This window comes from Macrotis lagotis, chromosome X (genome assembly GCF_037893015.1).
Source record: "Macrotis lagotis isolate mMagLag1 chromosome X, bilby.v1.9.chrom.fasta, whole genome shotgun sequence".
NCBI lineage: Eukaryota > Metazoa > Chordata > Mammalia > Peramelemorphia > Peramelidae > Macrotis > Macrotis lagotis.
The window spans coordinates 632,298,915-632,312,688 of NC_133666.1; the positions used below are offsets into that span (position 1 = coordinate 632,298,915).

At 46.5% G+C, this 13,774-nt stretch overlaps 1 protein-coding gene across 3 annotated transcripts in view; it reads left to right on the top strand.

The window, feature by feature from the left end:
* Window positions 1-6,909: 6,909 nt before the first annotated feature.
* PTPRS (protein tyrosine phosphatase receptor type S) overlaps window positions 6,910-13,774 on the top strand; it is a 213,580-nt gene continuing 206,715 nt past the window's right edge. The window contains exons 1-2 of one of the 3 annotated variants that reach the window (XM_074203905.1): window positions 6,910-7,217; window positions 12,703-12,823. The gene's annotated coding sequence lies outside the window, so the exon portion shown is untranslated. Of the gene's footprint in view, window positions 7,218-10,052; window positions 12,824-13,774 lie in introns of those variants that run through there. The other 2 variants (XM_074203904.1, XM_074203907.1) reach the window with 2 other exon arrangements.

The window sequence follows — 13,774 nt, forward strand, 5'->3', positions numbered from 1 at the left end:
CCAGACCTTAATTTACTCATTTGGAAAATGAGATTAGCCTAGATCTCTAAGGTTTTTTGACCCTCTGATAATGTGTAAATTTATAAGGTGAAATAAAATTTAAAGTTAGTATCCTGAGTTGCAAAAGCATCTGGTTTTCATTTCGGGCTTCAGGTAATGCATTAAATTACCTAAAATGATTAAACTGTAAATATGTCCTGGACATCATAGCCCCAAATTTCCTTTCTGATTTTAGTGCAAATTGTTCTTTCCTAAATAGTCACACTGGACTAGTCTCCATTCTCCAGTCTTCTCAGCCTTCTTCTGTTTCCTTGCCGTTGCTCCCTTTTGGAGTTTCTGGCCCCAACCTATCATCCATCTTTTGAAGTTCCTCTGATTTCATCTCTTTTGTATCAGATACCTCCTTCTGGTTAATTTGTGCTTTCTCACTCCAAATTATTCATAGGCCTTTGTTTGGATGGCTCTTTGCCCAATGTTACCCTGAATTTTCAACATATTATGAGTGCAGTTTGCCATCCATGCAAAACTATAGCTTGTAAGCTTTCATTGATGAGTTTCTTTTACCAGACAATTGGAGGACAAGTTAGTACAAAGCAAAAGACATTTAATTAAATAGCATAAGGAAAAAAAATAAGAAAAAATTTCCCCAAATGTAGAAGACTCATGGAGTGAATGTTTTTAGCAGGGAACATAGGTGCAGCAATACATGTTCAGGGCAGCTTACACCTTTGACTGTACACAATTGACAACATTCTCTGGTAATGAAATTGAGTGAGTTACTTTGTTCATTAAGCTGTGTTCCTTGGTTTCTTTGTTTTCTTCACCACCATATGCCTACACTGCTGCTGCTATTCTCTGGTATAATCTATTCATCTCTGGCTATTAGTTGGATTCAAGAGAACGAATCCACCATCTTTTTACCTTGATAACCCCAAGGGTCATCTTACACTCTTTAATGACACAACCATTCCACCTTAACCAGCTGTACCCAGTCAGTTAGTTAGAAAAGTCTTTACATGATTTGCAATCTGCCTTTAGAATCGGTTTTTCCCCTCTCCTGCCTCTTTTGTCTCTTTCATTTTAGCTAATCATTGTCCATCTTCAGAGCTTATTCTAAGTACTCATTTAAATGGATGAACTGAGTTGACTAGGCTAGAATAGTGCTCTTTTTGATTATACATCTTTATCAGTAAATATTTATATTTTATATATATTTAATATATCTATACACACATGCATTTATACATATATACACTTGGAACACATTTCCAATTTACACATATATATTTATCAATTAAAGATTCTTTTACATATATGTGCCATTGCACTAATAATTATTGAATAGGGGACTGATATGATCAAAGAGTATTTTAGGAAGGTCATGTGGCAACTGTTCAGAGGGCAACTTGAAAATGAGGCAAGGACATGAATTAAGCTCTTCTACAATCAAACCAGCAAAGGGTTTCTTTATAGGATTAGAAAAAATAATATCAAACTATCTGGAGGAACAAAAGGCCAAGAATCTCAAGGGAAATAATGGGGAAAAGTGAGAAGAAAGGAAGCTCATCAGTTCTAAATCTCAAACTATTCTACAAAGTAGTAATCATCAATATGATTTGGTCCTTACTGGCAAATAAAAAAATTGTTAATAAGATATACAAGAAACAGAAGCAAATGAATATGATAGCAAACATAATAGCAAAATGTTCAACAAACTAACAATAGAGGAAAGTACTCACTCTATTAAAAATAACTGTTAAGAAGTCATTCCCCAATTCATAAATGTTCAAAAGATATGAGTAGGCACTTTTCAGATAAAGAAATTAAAACTTTCTATAGTCATGTGAAAATGCCATAAATTATCATTGATTAGAGAAATGCAAATTAAAACAATTCTGAGGTACCACCTCATACCTATCAACTTGGCCAATTTGTTTAAAAGGGAAAATGAAAAAAAAAACTGTTGAGAAAACTGGAAGACAGTCTGGTAAAAAACAGATTTAGACCAACATCTCAAAGAATTTTCTTAATATCAAAAGGAATACATGGTTTGGATATAAATGGCCATAACCTAAGAAACCAATAGAGAAGCAGAGATGGAGATGCTTTTCAGAGTTATGGATAGAGGAAAGAATACCAATCATTGAAATGATCATGATATAAAAATGGACAATTTTGATTCCATAAAATTGAAAGTCCTCTATACAAACAAAATTAATGTAGGTAAAATTAGAAGAGAAATAGTTAACTGGGAAAATAATAAAAAATAGGATTCTCCTATAAAGAAAAGTCTGATATTCAAAAATTATAGAAGACTGATTCAAAATACAAGAACAAGATTGGTTTCCTAAAAATAAATAGCAAAGGTTATGAACAGCTAGATCAAAAAAGGAGAAAATCTAAACAATCTATAAACATATGAGAAAATGCTTCAAATCACCAATAGTGAGAGAAATGCACATTAAAACAGCTCTGATGATCAAGAATGACAAAAAAGGGGAAATTATAATTGTTGGAGGAAATATGAGATAATAGGCTTTTGGTGGAGCTTGGAAATGGGTTAACCATTCTGAAAAGCAATGTGGAGATGAACTCAGAAAGTTATTAAATTGTGCATACTCTTTGATACCCCAGTTAGGCACATACTCAAAGGGCCTGTAGACAAAAGGGAGGTCATATATGTATACTTTTGTTCCAACTATAGTTAGAAATGAAAACTAAGGAGATATTCATCAATTACGGAAAGGATGAACAAATTATAGTATAGGAATGGAATAGAATATTATAGCAACATAAGAAACAGAAAGGATGCCTTTACCAAGACATGGGAAGATACACATAAACTGATGCAGAGTTAAATGAGCAGACGTATGGGGATCAATTTATATGACTACAGCACTGCAAAGAAAAATCATTTTGAAAAACTAAAGAATTCTAATCAATGTGAAAACTAATAAAAATTCCAGAAGACTTACAAGTTGTGCTATCAGTCCTCTGGCAGATGGACTTAAGATTTAGAATGTTATATTCATTTTCAAACCTGGCCAATGGGTGAATTTCTTTCCTATGTAAGGGCTTATTTGACCCAAGGGAAGTGCTTTTTTGTTGGTTTGTTTTTAAATTCAAGGTAGGAATTTGGAGACAATTAAATTTGGACAACAATTAAAATTAATAGATAGATGTTTGAACATTGTCTAAAAATGTACATATTTTTAAATCCTTAGATATTATCTAGATTCTGGTCCATCACTGTACAGAGTGGGACTATACCAGCACTGACAGAAGTATATTTAAGGGAGATCTTGGACTCTAAAACCTGAGTGATCTCTCCTCTAGTCTTCAGGAAAAATGTCAAGTTAGAGTTTTGAATATATCTATATCTATATCTCTATATTTATATGCATGTATGTAAATATGTGTATATGTGTGTATGTTCACCAAAACTCAAATATATTTGGTTGAGAATACAAGTCTGAGCTCTTAATAAAAGCTGTTTCTCTGATTGCTCAAGAGGGAGGGTAGCTTTTAACAACATCAACTTCTATTTATTGAAGACTTCCTAAGCTCTTTACAATTATTATCTCATTTGATCCTTACTACTACCCTGAGAAATAAGTGCTATTATTATACCCATTTTATAGTAAGGAAAACTAAGGCAAGCAGAAGTTAAATGACTTTGCCAGAATCACATAGCTATGAAGTATCTGAGACTGGATTTGAATTCCAAGCCCAGAGCTCTGTCCATTGTACACTTGCCAATTTAACCCCTTTCCCACCAAACATGGGTTACACAAAAACTTGAAACCTCTTTATCAAAGAAAGCAACTAACATAAATTGGAGGTTGTGTTGATTGCAATATACCCTTAATACCAAGTTTAGGTCATTTTCACAAAGATTTTATAGATATGAGAAAACAGTGGCATAGTGAAAAGAGCATGGGACTTGTTCATGAAGTCCAAAATGCAATACTGCTTCTCTATGGTGCTGTACAAGTCAGCTTCCTTATATATAAAATGAGAATGACCCATCTCATAGTATGTAGTGAAGAATAATTAATAAATGTAAAGCTCTTTACAAACATTAAAGTCAAACTAAGCTCTAGTTAGTTGTTACTATTATTGGTGTCTTCTTGATTCCCTTTTTTGAGTAATACTATTTTCCAGATTCTATTCATTCCTTCTGAATTTTCCTCACTCTGAGCTACATCATAAAATGTATCCCCCCCCCCCCGCCTTAAGTCTTTTAAAATTGAGCCCCATCCAATATGGTTTGTTTTGTAATTTTTTTTAGAATATACTTAGCTTGGTCCAATTTTTTTTTAACCAACTGCATCTTCTTAAATGCTGTTTCTTTTTTGTCATATAGTACATCAAGTATAAAGTGGTTGGAGTCCAAATGTGTTGATTTTGCTCTCAACAATGATGAAAATAGATCCATTGTAGAAACAATGACAAATCTGTTCCCATTTATCATTTATTTGTTGTTCGCTTTCCAGTTTCTTCTATAAGTGCTCTTGAGATGATCTGGCTTAGTCATGGCTCCTGCCAAGCTTTCTATAGATGTATTTTTGCTTTGTATATGAAGTTCTGACTTATAAACTCCTCCTATCCTTCAAAATGTAATACAAATGTGATTGTACTATAAACCAGTGATGTCCTTTGCATCTGTTGGATGCAAATCTAGTATTTGCTGGCTAAGACAATCTTAAGTCTTTGTTGTCTCTTTGTTAAACTAATTGATTGGACCCATGAACTTATTGGTAAGGAGACTCCAGGAAATGAAACTCTATTCACCAATGCAGATCATGCTTTTTTACAACATATTCTTGGGGTGGCTAGGTGGTGCAGTGGATAGGGCACTGACCCTGGAGTCAGGAGGATCTGAGTTCAAATGTGGCCTCAGACACAATAAGCATGGCCTTGGGCAAGTCACAACCCCATTGCCTTGCAAAAAAAAAAAACCCTAAAAAAACCCCATATTCTTAAGAGAGTTAACTGAGTGTTTGAGGGATGGTTCAGGATCATGCAGTCAATATATGTCAGAGGTGACATTTCACCCCAGGTTTTCTTGCCTCTGTGGCCAGTTTCCTATCCAGGATACTATGATGCCTCTCATCAGTGCACATGAACTGCTTATTCAGACTTCTGGGGAAATAGTAATTATCAAATTCTGTATGACCTTTATCCATTTCTTATTTTCCAGTGTCAATATTTTGTTTGAATAGTTCAGGTTGAAGCTATTATAATTTGATCCTGTACTATAGACAGCACTATTGTATTTCTCATTCTCCAGTATCAGTATTATCCTCAGTCTTTCCACATTTATCATACTTTCTTCTGATTCATGACTGGTTTTAACTGAATGCATATAGATAGTTGATTCTGAAGTGATTCCCATGTCAATAACTAGTCATCACTTTTCTGTTCTTACATCGTTGTCATAGTTTTGTAAGTGTGAGGTTGTATGTATGAGTCAGTCAACAAGCATTTATTAAGCTCTTATATACCAGAACTGTTCTCTATGCTTGAGGAAAGGCAAAAAAAAAACAACCCCAAAACAGGCCTTATCTTCGATGTTACCCTGTTACCTTCTAATCCTGTTTTTAGTTGGTCCCTACTGGATAGAATGTTGGGCTTGAAGTCATGAAACCCAAATCCCACTTATGGTAAGTAATTGAATAACCTTAGAGAAGAGATTTAATCTCTGAGCCTCAATTTCCTCATCTGTGAAAGGGAAATACTATTGTAATTCCTGCCTCAAGAGGGTTATTACAAAAGTCAATGGATATCATACAATGGAGACAACCTTGAAAACTCTAGACTCTAGGTCTTAGAGTGCTATATCTATGACGTAATAAGAGATTGTTATGGGAAAAAAGGATTCACAAAAACTATCATGAATTTATTTGAGGTCAAGAACTGTCTTACTTTTAATCTTTGTATCTCCATTGAATTGAAATTCCTTTATGTCTATCTGTCTTCTAGTTTGATTTCTCTCAAGAACCTCCCTACTGATATGGTCGTTCATTGAACCAAGATCTCCCCTTTAGAGATGGCCCTAGGAGATGCTGTGAGTCTCAACACCCTCTTCCTTCCTTCCTTTTGGGCTATCCCAGCACCGTTACCATGGAAGTAAATAGGGGCTATCCTTTTATTTTCTTTGTCTCTCAAGCTGCAAGGGTTAAGGGTGATGATGGTGAGCCTTTTCCCACTTGGCAAACTTGGCCTGCCCCCAGAAAAGCACCTGTTGGAGGACACCCCGGGGAGGGGGAGCAAATTGGGCAGCACCCTTTTTACCCACAACTCCATTTCTGGGAGCGCCTGTAGGTTTATATTTCTTCACAATAATCCAGGGAGGCCAGGGCTGCGGGCAGAAACCCCCCACCCTGGACAGTGTTGGCCACATGGGTAAGTGTAATGTGTGCGTGATTTTTTCTTTTTTTAAGTTTAAAACTAGGGGGCAGCTGGGTGGTGCAGCGGATGGAGGCGGGCCCTGGAGTCGGGACCTGAGTTGGAGCCTCAGACGCTTCCTGATGACCTAGCTGGGTGGCCTTGGGCAGCCCACTTAACCCTCCTGCCTTGTAAGAAATAAAAACCTAAAGAACAAGGATTGAAGCTAGCCCAAAGGGACGAGGGGAAAGCTGGTTCCAGGGCAACGAGGCCCGAGCCTGGGCAGCGGGGCGCTTCGCGGGCCCTCGCGCAGCGCCGGCACGTGCTCCCGCAGCCCCGCGCGGAGCACCACGTGCTGCCGAGCCCTTTAACTCCGAGGTCGGCCCCGTCGCCGCCACGTGACGGCAGCCGCCCTCGCCATTGGCTGCCGGGCAGGGGGCGGGGGCGGGCCGGCGGCGGGCGCCGCGCGGTGACGCAGCGCGGCCCGGCTCCTCCCCGCCCCGGGCTCCTTCCCCGCTCCCTCCCCGGAGCCGCGGAGCCCTCCCTGCCCCCAGCTCCTGGCCGGCGGCGGCGGCGGCAGCGGCGGCGGCGGAGGCAGCGGCTCTTGGAATGGAATGACATCACCGGCTGTGGGGAGCCGGAGCTGCTGGGAGAGCGCGAGCCGCAGTGTCTGTCCTCGCGCCGCCCGCGCGGTCCCCGCCAGCCCCGGCCGGCGCGCGCCCGGGAGAGCGCCGGGGCCGGACGGATCCCATGCTCCGCCGCCGCCTCTCCGCGCGAGGATGTGAGGGCGGCGGGAGCCGGGGGAGCCCAGCCCAGCGCGCCGCCAGGTACGGATGGGGAGCGCGGCCGGAGCCGGGTGGGGGCGGGGGAGGCCGCGGAGCCGCCGCGCCGCGGGGCAGATGCACGCGGGCATTGTGTGGCGGGGCCGGCAGCGGCGGCGGCGGGCGGCGGCGGGCAGCGGCGGCGCGGGGCCGGGCAGCGGCGGCGCGGGGCCGGGCAGCGGCGGCGCGGGGCCGGGCAGCGGCGGTGGTGGGGCCGGGCAGCGGGGCCGGGCAGCGGCGGCGGGGCCGGGCAGCGGGGCCGGGCAGCGGCGGCAGCGGCGGGGCCGGGCAGCGGCGGCGGCGCGGGGCCGGGCAGCGGCGGCGGCGCGGGGCCGGGCAGCGGCGGCGGCGCGGGGCCGGGCAGCGAGGATGCTCCGCCGGCCGGGAGCCCGGGGCGGGGGGCGGCCTGCCCTTCACCACACCCCTCTCCCCGACGGGGCTCCCCCGCACAAGCCGGGCGCCGCCGCGCGGGGGGCGCCCCGGACCCGCCTCTGGGAGTCCCCGCGCCGCGCGGCCCGGCCGGCCCGGGGGAGCGGACCCGGGTCTCGGCGCGGCCCCCGGGGGGCCGGGCCCCCGCCCCTGCCTCCCTCCGGGACCGCGGTCCGCGAGCTCCGCGCGGGGGGAGGGGCGGGGCGGGGGGCGAGGGCGGCGGCTGCCCCGCACGTGGCGCCCCCCCCCCCCCCGGCTGCGCGGCCCCTCTCGGCCCGGCGGGGGGCGAGGGGCGGGGCGGGCGGAGGACAGTGACGTCATCCCCCCCCCCCCCGCTCCGGCCGTCGGGCCCCGCGTTCCCACTGTGACCGGCGGGGGGGGGGGGGGGCGCGCCTGCGCAGTGCCCCCCGGACTGTCCCCCGAGCCCCTCCGAGGGCCGGGGGGCAGTGAAAGACGAGCGGCCGCCGGGAAGTGGGCAGCCCGGCCGGCCCTCCCTCAAGGCCGGTGCATCGTTGGGGGGCTGAGGGATCCCCGAACCCGGCCGCCCCTCGGCCCGCGGGGTTCCCCTTTCTGTGGGCTGGGGAGCTGTCCCCCCAGAGGGGGCGGCGGGGCTCCTGTAGCCCGAAGGAGCACAGCCTGGGAATTCATTAATTCATTCCTTCGGTAACTGGCTCGTCCTCAGCCCTGTCGGGGGTGCCGGCTGCTGGGGGGCCCGAGCTCCGGCCCCCCGGGGTAGGGGGGTCCCGGGGAGCCGCAACGACCACCCCTCGCATTGCAAAGAAAACACAAACGCAAGCTTGGCCCTAAGGGAGAGGAGGTGGAAGTGGCTCCTGTGAGGGTCCCCCGGGCTCCGGGGCATCTCCTGTTGCTGAATTACAGTCTTGGGAGCCCTCCTCGCCGCCCCCAGCTGTTGTTAGTGCCCAGTGAAAAAGGCACCTGGCCGGTTCCGGGGAGTGGGAGCCGGGCAGGGAGAAACGCGTGTGTTTTCTCCTTTTCCCTGAATTGTTCCCTTCACCCTTCTGGAAAAGCTGGCCGCTTGCCTCGGATGAGACGCCAGCTGCTTCTGCTCAGGGCCTTATTAATGGGTTGAGGGATTCGAGGCGACTCGGCATTTGCATTTCTCCCCCTCTCTCCCTTTCCCAGGGTCTGGTGTGGCTTCCTCTTCTGCCTCCCCCCACCATCTCGCCTTCTGGGTCTCTTGCTCTGCCAACTAGACCTTCATGGTTGCCGCTGGGGGTGCATTGGCAGCTTTGAAAAGGGAGTTTGTGGAGTGGGAATAGTAGGTTGGAGGGGAAGGCTGGGGCTGGGATGTGTCCTTGTCTGTGGTGGAGATATACAAAGGACTGGGTCTGCGCCTGCTGGCGAGGGCTTTCAAGTCAAAGGAGACCGCACCGCGCTCATTCTTTCATATTCGGGAGAATGATTTTTCTAAGCAAGAGGCTTGGATCGACTAAGAGATCCTTCAGTCCCAAAATGGACTCTGAAAACCTGATAAATGAAACAATCTTATCCTTCAGGATAGCCTAGATTCCCACCCTAATGTTATTTAGGGTCAATAGCGGAACATCAGATTTTGAATATGAAAGAGAATTTTGAGATTTTTCTAGTTAACTCCCCCTCCCTAATGTCACAGTTGAGGAAACTGAGGACTAACAAATTGACTTGCTCAAGGTCACCCAAACTTGTTCATCGCAGCGCTGTGAATCAAAGTCAGATACACCGCCTCCAAATTCAGCATTTTATCTATGAAACACCAAAGGAGAGGATTTCCCCTCCTGCCTTGACTTCCCCTCTTATTCTAGGAAGAAAGGACAATTAAAAGGGATCCGAAGTTTGACTTTCTGTGAAGACCTTAATTCATTTTCTTGAGTATTGAATGGGCAGGGTCTGAATTTCTTCCCCCGGTTAGCTGGCACAGCCAAAGGTCCTGGGTAGGTCTGGCTTCATAGCCTTGCGATGCTTTGCACTTAGTAGGCCCTTCAGAAATGTTTAGCTTCCGCTAACTTACTATTAACCCAGCATCCAAGAGGATGACAATGCACTTTTGGTGGGGGTGGAGATGGGAGGAGTTCCCCCCTCATGGGAATTTCCACCTGCCCTGCCTAACGATGGCTTAATCGTGTGGAGAATTGATATAATTGGGCACAATATGCACAGTGAGCCAGGAGCAAACAAGGTTGTGCCTGGAGAGATGCTACAACCTTAGTGAGCTAATGGGTCTTTTCCATCCCTTACCTCTCAGTCGATGACATCTGGGTGTCTGGGGAAATCACCGAGAGCTCCTGATGCCGTCATCCTGAAAAGTACCTTCTCCCCCCCCCCCCCCCCCCAACACTCTCTTTTTCTCTCTCTCTCACACACATATTCCTTGGGATCCCAGGAGTTTTCTAGGAGTGGAAATATTGACTCTTGGGCTCCAATCAGAGGTATGTGCTTCTAATCTGAAACTTTTGTTTCCACTCTGCAGGTCCAATGACCTGGATCTGTGGGGATGCTCCTCCATGAAAAGAGCAGCCTGTTCGCCGGGCCCACATGGGAGATGGGCCCTGGCAGCCCCTTGCCCCCCTCTTTCACTTTAATCTTCCCTCTCTTATTTGTCCAATAAGACATAAGATGGAGCTTCCATAGCTGTGTTTTGATCTTCAGTTTGATGCCAAGATTTTTGAGTGTCCTTTCTCAGCCCTCATTCTTCTCAACCCCACTGCAGCATTTTGAGCATCTCCTGGATATTTCTCATCCAATTTTCTGCTCTCTCGGTCCTCCTCCTCCTCCTCCTCTCTTTAATTCCTCTTCAGTCTCCTTTGCTGGCTCATTGGTGTCACATCCCCTCACCATGGATGTTTCCCAGAATTCTGTCTTGAACCCCCTTCTCTACTCTAGACTGCACGGATAGCTTATCAGATCCCTTGGGTTCATTTATGTCTAAGCAGATCATTCTCAGGTCTCCATATTCAGTCCTAGACTCTTCTGAGTTCTAGGCTCATATCCTTCTGTAACTGCTTTCTGTAACTCTCCGATCAGAGGTTCCGTAGACATCCCAAACTTGATTTCCCCCAAACTGAGCTCACTGTCCTTTGCCCACACCCTCCCCGCTTCCTGTCAAGGGCATCACCATCCTCCCATCATCTAGAGGTCCTCCCCAACTCCTCCACTACCTCAGCAAAACCTAACTGTTGCCGAGTCTGGCGGTTTCTGCCCTCTCAGCATCTCTTATGTAGGCACTCCTCGCCGCTTATGTAGCTGCCACCTTGGTACAGGCCTTTACCACCTCGTGCCTGGACTCCTGCAGGAGCCTGCTGGCACCTGGTCTCCCTGCCTCGGTCTGTGCTCATTCTAAGCCATGCTCAGCTCTCCTCAAGCTCCAGTGGCTCCCTGTTACCTCCAGAGTCCTATAGATAATCTTCTTTTCAGAATTTTTAAGCTCCATATTCTCTGTTTTTAACAACATTGGCTTACTTGCCATTCCTCAAACATGGTTGTCCCCATGCCTGGGATAGTCTCCTTCCCCATCTCAGCCTCCTGTTTTCCTGGAGGACTCAGTTCCAACCCAGCTTGGTTCTGCAGGAGACCTTTTTCCTCCTCTTCCCCAGCCTTCATGTTAGTTCTTTCCCCCCACTGGGGTTTTCCTTTTATGCTGAACAGATTTTGTTGTCTTCCCTTTAAGAGCTGGAGCAGTGAATAGATCTCTGCAGGCATAGTCAAGAAGATCTAAGTTCAAGTCCACTTTCTAATACTTAGTAGCTGTAGGCTGTTGTTGAGTTGTTTCAGTTGTGTCTGATTCTTTGTGATCCAATTTGAGGTTTCTTAGCAAAGCTATTGAAATGGTTTGACATTTTATAGATGAGTAAACTGAGGCAAACAGGGTGAAGTGACTTGCCCAGGGCCACACATCTAGGAAGGTCAGATTTGAAGGAGCCCCCTGACCAAAGGGCTCCACATGCCACTAGTTGTGTGACCCTGGGCTTAACTGCTCTCTGCCTCAGTTCTCATATCTGTAAGTACTTACCTCTCAGGGTTGTTGTGAGCCCCTTAATGAGATATTTGTAAAAAGAAACAATTATCATATTGCCTATTGTAAGCCAGTAGAAATGCTTCCTCCCTTCTCTTCCTCTTCCCTATTATTATATGTGTTCCCTGTGGAGGGTTGTACACTGACCTCAGAATCCCTCAGAGGGGCTGCCTCTTTTCTTTCCACATTGTCCTGGTTCTTTTTTTTTTTTTTTTGCTAGTTTTTGCAAGGTGATGGGGTTGTGACTTGCCTAAAGTTACACAGCTAAGTAAGCATTAAGTGTCTGAGGTCAGATTTGAGCTCAGTTCTTCCTGACTTCAGGGCTGGTGCTCTATCCACTGTACCACCTAATTGCCCCCAGGTCTCTTTTAAAAACAATTTTCCAAACAAATCTTTTACCTCCCATCCCCACCCCACCCCCACATTCCCATCTTTTCCTAGAAAGAACTTATCCAATGTTCACACAGTGCTTGGGGTTTGGGATTCCAAGCCCCAAGATGCCTTGGTGAGAGGCAGAGTTGCCCTCAAGCTTTGGACATTTAGATCTGACTTGGAAAAAAAATATTCAGGAAAAAAAATCAGGCCCCTTCTTCTGATTAATCTGCCCTTCACTCCCAGTGTAGCCTTCCTGTCCCTGGGCTTGGCTTCTTTCTGATTGATCCTTGTTCCAGGGGAATGTGCAGAATCTACATGGGCAAGCCCATTAGGTAGTTTTGGAATTGAGAGGTGGGACCAAATTGGCAATTAACTCCTTTTTCTTTTTTTGAGAAATTATTTGATTCTCTTCCCACCCCTTTGTGTGCTATAGTTACCAGATTCGTAAATGGTGGTGGGTATGCAAGGGGCAGCCAGATGGCACAGTGGGTAGAGCACCAGCACTGAGTTCAAAAGTGACCTAGTCTCTGTGATCCTGGGCAAGTCACTTAATTCTGCTTCACATCTGGGGCTACCTCCCACTCATCCTGATTCCTATCTGGCCACTGGACCCAGATGACTCTAGAAAAGAAAATGAGGCTGGTGACTTTACACAGTCCTCTCACTCACTTTTCACAGTCTCCTCACTCAGATCCAGTTCATGTGCATGTCATGGCATCATCTCCCTGATAACATGGTTTGATTTGAGAAAGACGGACAGACATCGTCATCATCATCATCATCATCATCATCATCATGGGTATGCAACTCACTTTGCTGGGAGTACAGGGGCTTGCTTTAAAATCTGGAAACTTTATATGTACGGTATGGGTTGTTACAGGCCAGACAAAGTATTACCAAACTGGAGGGAGGTGCTTGGGTCCCTTTGGGACAGTTGGGGATAGGAAATGATTTTTAAAGCAGAAATTGTCCTTAGAGTTGGAAATGAAATGTAGCCCCCCCTCCAATCCACTAACTGCAACCCAATCATTCACTTTTCTAGTGGACAAAAGTACTGAGACCCCTTCCAGGATGGCTCAGTGAGGGCAGCTGCTGCCCCAGGAGGTGTAGCTCTGGAAAGAGAGGTTTTGAAGACTCCCCCCCTTCTCTCTCACACGAAGTGAGCTGTAGGACAGTAAGTGGCCAATGCCAGTCATCCTACCAAGTACAACGTTTGGCTAAAAGGCAGAATCCAGAGACTGTACTCTCTGATTCTGTCCCCCCACCCACAAACACACACACACACACTCACCCAGTGGCAGACCAGAGAGCTGGAAGATGCTAAAAATAAAACCATATATACACACATCTACGTGTGGAGATACATATGTATATGTGGCTTTATTACACACACAGACACACACACTCCCTTCGCATATTTGGGGGATAATTGACAAAGCTTAATGTTTTCAGCTGAGAGCAATTTTCTCCTGACTGCATCAGACACAATTTACAGAATCCATCACAGTGACTTGAAAATATGAGGGCTACGGGTGTCAGCAGAACTTGGGGGCTCCCAGGCCCTTGAGCAGGTGAGTAGTTCTTGTTTGTAGCGACCTGGAGAGAAAGCCCCAAAGCAGGAGCAGCTGTTTCCAACCTGGAAGCAGTTCTCAGTCCGCAAAGACATGGGTGCTTTTTTTTTTTAACAGCTGGGGTGCCTACACCTGCTTTTCTCTGTTCCAACTCTTTGCAGAGAGTCAGGGTATGGTGG